Genomic DNA, 7,231 nt, shown 5'->3' with positions numbered 1-7,231 from the left:
TACAGGACAGAAAAGAAACATTGGATTTTTATTATATACATTTATATGGATTGATCATATGCATTTCCATCTTCTCTTACACTTTCTTTCATCATTTAACAAAGGTATTAATCCACAATAGTGCTGCTACAACTAATCTACATTATGAATAATGTTGATAATAATAAAAGCTGGTGTCATGGTTAGTCCCTCCCAGTTTACATGCTTTCCCTGTCGTGTGTGTTTTGGTTCCTTAGTTTCGTTTTCTCCGCTCGTTTGGTTTTCCACGCCTGTCATTGCTTTCACCTGTACCTCGTTTCTAGTCTTGTTAAGTTCATGTATTCAAACCCTGTCTGGTGCCCTTTGTCTTGGCTGTTCATTGTTTGGATAGATGTTTGAATGTATGTTTTGCAAACCTGTATCTGTATACCTGTAATTTTGTACTCCATGCCTCCTAGTCTGTATGTTTGTCCTATGCTTCTTGTTTCTTAGCCCATGCTATAGCTTGATTCCCTTGTTTGCCTTCATGTGCTTTTTGGTTTGTCATGTATTTTCGGAATCTCTATGTTGCCTCTATGACCCTGGACTACCCTAATGACTCTGACTTTGGATTTGCCCCTAATAAATCTCGCTCTTCTCCGCACATGCGTCCGCCTCCTTACCGCTCACCGTTACAGTTGGTAACGAATCAAGTTACTGATTAACAACTTCATTTCTCTATGGTAGCTAAATAAATAGCTATCCATGGCATTTTCAAAAACCAGATCTGTCGCTCACTTGTAGTTAAACATCATGTGCCACAGCCTACAAAATTTGGCACAATTTTCCTCTAAATATCGCGAGATCCATTGAATTACCAGAGCATTATGTAGTTAAAAAAATATGAATACTGATATGCATTGGCGGGCTTAACATTAGATAGCTACCTGGGTATCTGGTCGTTTGTTTAACCAAATAATGATTAATGATGGTTCAAAACATTTCATAGAACCAGTTAATTAGCAAGCTGTTACCAACAGACCCAAGATATTTTTCACCACACTTTATTGAAGAAGTAAACAAAGATCACCAGGATGTGTAACTTCATTAACATTAACACAGGAAAACTGTTGGCCTGTTTACATTTAACATTTGAAGTCTATTTGATAAATTTAAGCCTGCCTGACGTTGGTAGAAAGCTAGCATTAGCTAGATTTTAGGCACCAAATTACTGAGGGCATTAAAATTCTAAAGGGTTAAGGTCAAAATGAGATGGTCTTATATTTGGCTGGTCTGTGTCAAGGAGAGTTACAATGCACAAACTAAAAAGGGACATCTATTTAGGTGCCAGATCAAGACTAACTAGGACCAACTTAATATGTATTATGAAGTATTGTTATGGGTTAATTTAAGTTATGACAGGCTGCCCCATTATTGGACATTCTTGAACATCTCTTGTTTAGTTAGGGTTAGTGTTTGATGCAATTAGTTAACTTTCATCATTTGATTCTTACTAAAACGATAGACCTTCCCCTGGTGTTCAGCTTGCCTTAACAAGCCCTACCAGCTCACCTTAACTTCAACTACATTGCTCAGTGTGACAAACTCTGCCCCCCCCCCCCCCCACGCGCACATTTTGTAAAATGTGTAAGTACACTATGCTCAAAGCCAAAAAAAAAAAGTTGCCCCACACAGAAAATATTAATAATATTACACACTGTCCAAAATATCCTTTTTGACTGTTAACAACAGTATTCCATGAGGCAATGATAGAAAAATTTAAATAGTGCAATAACCCCATCATTCTACATAGAATGGTGTAGTTGATATTTGTTTGGGATTTGTGTAAATTTCGTGTGTTTTATTTGTATGGCTCATGAAGCTGGGACTGTACTGAAATATACCCTAGAAAAGAACTGGATACATACACACACACACACACACACACACACACACACACACACACACACACACACACACACACACACACACAAAACCTTTTTATACTTTGTTATGCCATGTCATAAATTTTTTAAATCAAATATAAAACACCATCCTAATTAAATTAATTAATTTTGTTACCTCTGTAAATCCAGGTCTCAGTCACTCATTCTATTTAATCTTACCACCTCTTCACCAAATCTAGATCTGGTCCACTGGTAATAAAATAGTAACTTCTCTGTTGCATAAAGATTGGTGAGCCAGCCAGGAGGTGGTTTTACAATAAAACAAAATAGAACTAACCTTTTCTGAGATGAGACTACACATATTTTAAGGTAATTGACAATACTAACTTTACATTATAGAAACAAAAGAACAATGGCGATTATCCAGTCAGTAAATATTAGTGTGTCCAATTCTGTCCTAGAAAAAGGGCTCACAAGAACTAAACTAGTTTAAAAATTGTGAGGATCTAAAATCCCATGGCTCAATTAGTTGTGTGCAAGTATGGCTCAGCTATGGACTCAATTCAAACTCTTTCCCTTCTCATCTATCATGACAAAGCTAATCCCCCTGCTAATCTCCATTTACCATGCATTTCCATTTTCTAGCAGGTAATCTGGTCAAGAAAGTACAGATGCATCAATGAGTTACCTGAATATGCTTAAAGATGTGGCTAAATGTAGTGGAAAGTACTTTAGTGCTATTGAAAAATACAAAAAATATAATTTAAAAAAACATAACATCCCCATTTGAATACGCTGGACATGAAACATTTTTGAACAACAGACTGTGTAAGATAACCTGTATTTTATGCATGGAAATTAATGTTACAATAATGCCCATGTACATGTATGTAGTCTCACTAAGATTGCAAAAGCTGAAAACAAGTAATAATAATCAATTAGGTTATATAGTTTTACATGTGAAATACATTTCAAATACATTGTTTTATATGAATATGTATTTAACATTTTCACTAAACAACAGTAAACCAATTGTTTTTGTCCATTTTCATATATTTTCAAAGGTATTTGAGAAAAGATATTTATTTTCTCTATGAGAAAGCAATTTAGTTACCACAGTTGTTTTGAGAAGTGGCTAACCACTGTAAACTGAAAAAAATATTTATGGTTTAGAATCCCATTTAACTGTTGTTTTCATATTATTGAATAATTTATTTATATCCATACTGATATTTATTAATTCATTAATTTTCAATTCTGATTTTACATTACTGCAATCTGTACCTGCCAGAGCCTTTGCTGACATGGTTCTTTGGAGGAGAGAACACCAGGCTTGATTTTATGTTACAGCTGCAGTCAATTGAAGTCTCAGCATACTTCCTGTGGAGATAGCATTCACCTGGCCTCAGCAAACAATGTAATGTAAATGAACAGCGACAGATGGGGAGGCTTCACATGCTGTGCCACACACATAGCAGCTGAGTGAACTCTGCAGATGAAGACACTATGTGATAAAGCCTGTGATTGGTTGACAGGCAAAACGAAACTGTAGCAAGTATGCAAGCTTGTACGCTCGTGGAGTGGATTTGCAAGACTGGCATGCCACCATGTTCTTGTGAATGTAGCTGGGGCAATAGATGGTTGCCACATAGAGATAAAGGGTCCAGCCTGACCTGATGGTCACTGTTACAAAAACAGAAAGCTGTTTCCATCAATTCTGCTGTAAGCTGCATTTGACTACAGTCCTCATTCATAGATATTTTTACAGGCATGCATGATGCACAAATTCTAAATAACAGTCCACTGTACATCAGGGATATTTTCTGTTAGCACACAGTGGGTATCCATGCCTTGAAAAATCAGTTGTCCTTATAACTCCATATAAGAGACAAGTTAGGAACACAGGTCACTACTTTCGAGGTTACTCTAGTCACCACTCTAGAGGTTACTCGATCACTGAGTGTTCATTATGCATGATGAGGTCCATTTTTTACAGGCACTTGAAGTGCAACCCAGTTTTGTACTACAGATGACTACAATTTTAATGCACAACATTTGTTAATTATCATAAACACACGTAGTTCTATTAATTTCTTGGGCATGAGGCAGCAAGAGGTCCTTTGTGCTGCAAATGACTAGCTGCGCAGATTTTACTCTTCAGCACATGCCTCAGAAACATGAATACTTTAAGTGAGATGAAAATGGATTTACAGAACTTCTTGAAACACATTTATTGGTATATGTTTTAATAGCATTCTTTTATATTTTGTGTTGCAAGGACATTAAAGACCAGTGCAAGGACCCAAGGATTACTGATATCACTGTAAATAGTGTAAATAGTTAAACAGTCATTGTATTATTACAATGAAATTCTATGTTAATATTTTCAAAGTAGTTAGCTGCACAGTACATAATAATACTTATGTTGAGTGCACAATATTTTAACACGTTTGCTTTTTAAATGTTTAAATGTTTTAAACACATGCATATTAAGGACATAAGCATCATCAATCAAAGGTTTATTGAATTAATTGGTTTCAATGAATTTTTTAATTAGTTTTTTCAATCAGCTTTTCAAGAAAACAAGATCGCTCACTTATCTCCCTCTCCCGCCCTGTCTTTGAAAGGTTATATCTTCCTGTATCTGTTCCATACCTATCAACACATTTTTTCTTGGATTACCCCATATGTTGCCCTTCTCTCCCACTGCTCTCCCATTCAAATATTGTTCTGTAAAGCTCCTGTATTTTTAATGTTTCTTTAAAAAAGGAGTTTGATGTCTTTGACACATTCCCTTATGGGAAAGCAGGGAGCAGCATGTAAAATATTAGCTGTAACATCTAACAATAAGTCATCAATCAATCAGGACATGCAATAAAACAAGAAGAAGAAGAACGCAGAAGGATTCAAGGATGAATGAACATAAGAGAGATGCAGTACCTGCCAAAAAGCCTAAAAGTTTGTACAAGTATCTCACCAAATGGGGGGAGGAGGCTTATCCGTACTGCATAGCTAGCTGGATACTTATTTATTTTTGTATAGTTAAACAGGAAGGAATCTAAGCACACACGCTCACACACAAACATATATAAAATGTCACCATCTAATTGTAGTTGCTTACTTAATGTAGTAACTAGCTAAAGCAATCTAATATTTTAATGCACTAATATTTTAAAGCAAGTGGTTGCCTAGAAGGTGATTTTAGGATCCACTCTGTGCACCCTTGTCTAAATGTAAAGGATATGTGGACAGTGGTAGGAGTAGAGGGACTGCCTAACTTCTCATTTTAAGATGCTACCTTTAATTGAATTGAAGTTACTACAACTTGTTCTCTGTCCTTCTTTGGGTTACCAACTGCTGACCTTGGCCCTGGATTGTTTTTCTTGGATTATTATTTCTTGGATTAGGAATTGAGGATTGGGGGAGACATAGACCTCCTTAAGTACAAACTAAATAGGAACAGTTTGCTTGCTTGCCCTTAGTCTGAACATGGGCACTTGCACTCCTAAAGAACAGAGTTACATATATTACTGTATGGACTCCAACATCAACTCACTCTCCCTCAAAAAGCAAATAATATTACAATGCATTTCTTTTTGAGATTATCCCATGTTTTCTTATCTTGAACAGGAGACACTGTCCCCTGTGTGCCTGAGAATGAGAAATGTAACTTCAATTTCATCATAGATCGAAAACTTCTCTTAATCCAATCAAAACGCATTCATGTTTTAATACAGAGTAGGACCAATTATGAACTGTAAAAATGAAAATGAAACTTCACTGCTGCTTAAAATGCTGGTCTGCAGCTTTCAGACATGTAATCAAGTGTTATTCATTTTTATACTTCATATGAACTCATACTGTTTGTTAAACCACATCAAGTAATCTGGCTGGAATAAATTTTAACCCGTGTTTATTTTTACCAGGTTGAGAGAGGTTTTTGGACATTTTTCAGAAATGGGTGATAATTGAGTTCTGGTGTTGTTAGCAATGTTAGCCTAGCATCTCAAAGTCTAAACTAAAGAAGAAATGTGTGCACTGCAGGCATCATGACAAATTGACTACATCTGGATTAAGTGGAAAATGCTGTATAATTAGATTTTTTTGCCGAATTATTTCTTTAGCTGTTCCATTGCGAGGCCAAAAAGCAGGAGCTATTACAAAAATAACACTAGAATGGCCAACGTTGCATCTTTTTTTTTGTCTGGGTTAATCATATTGTTTAAAACTACCTTATGCTCAATGTTTTTTAATGGGATAAATACAACTTACATTTCATCTTGTCCACTTCTGATTTTTTTTCAAAATGTGGCACACGTTGATTGGAAGGATACACCAGGGGTGCATTTCATAAGTGTAATTACTGCCTTCTCAATTCTTATACATCCTCCAAGCCATGACTCAAACACATCAAGGATGTACCAGTTCTTTAAATGCACTCAGAGGAATCAAGGACATACAGCTTTCAGAGTGAGGAAACCCAGGTGTGCTATGTGGAAGATGTTTCTTATTGCAGCATGTGATGTATGCCTAGTGCTGATATAAGCCTAGCCCTGGCTCAGCTAATTTAGTTTAATAGCTGTTGGTGGTAGCAGCAGTTTATTTTCAACTTTGTTTTGAATTTTAACATTTTGTGTCTGTTACTTTTTTATATAATTCTCCCATTTCAGTATTCATGTTCAATACATTGCACACATTTGTAAATGCATGGGTTTAACATGTCTTTCTGAGTCCTGTTTCACATGCACATGACTAAATAAACTATCGTTGTGGCATGCGTTTCTCAAGAAAAGGAACAAAAGAACCGTAGGGTTAATGCTGTTGGGTATTGACAGGTCCATAAAATACCAGAAACAGTTGTGTATCATGTCATCAAGTGATGTCACTTGAAAGTGAAGATGGAGTGGACTGGAAGGGGGGGAGGGCAAGATGGAGCTGATCCGTGCAGCCATGCTGGAAGTGTAGTCCTCAGATTCAGCCAAGATACACTTGCAGGCAAGCACTTATATCCAAAACTATTAAGGAATTCTTGACTCCATACTTCTTGTTTGAAAACCAGACTTTAACTTTTTGAGAAAACTGCAACAACTCTTCCTCTCCAGTGTGGAAGACACCAATCTGATGGAAGAAGTGAGCTAAGAAATTGATGCTATTGAATCTTTGCCACATCTTTATTGCTCTCCTATTAAGAGCCCTGTGTCAAAGAGAGGTAAAACAACACCTTCTGAAACTGATCCGAGTAAGGTGCTGTATGCCATCCAGTCACTCTCTGCTAATTTTGAAATCATATTTGAGAAAGTGGCTTGGAGAAATGGAAATGCATTTGACAGTAAAATGCATTTGACAGTAAAAACACTGATCACGCT

This window comes from Electrophorus electricus, chromosome 6, assembly GCF_013358815.1.
Source record: "Electrophorus electricus isolate fEleEle1 chromosome 6, fEleEle1.pri, whole genome shotgun sequence".
In the NCBI taxonomy this organism is placed as follows: Eukaryota; Metazoa; Chordata; class Actinopteri; order Gymnotiformes; family Gymnotidae; genus Electrophorus; species Electrophorus electricus.
This window is presented reverse-complemented; position numbering follows the sequence as displayed.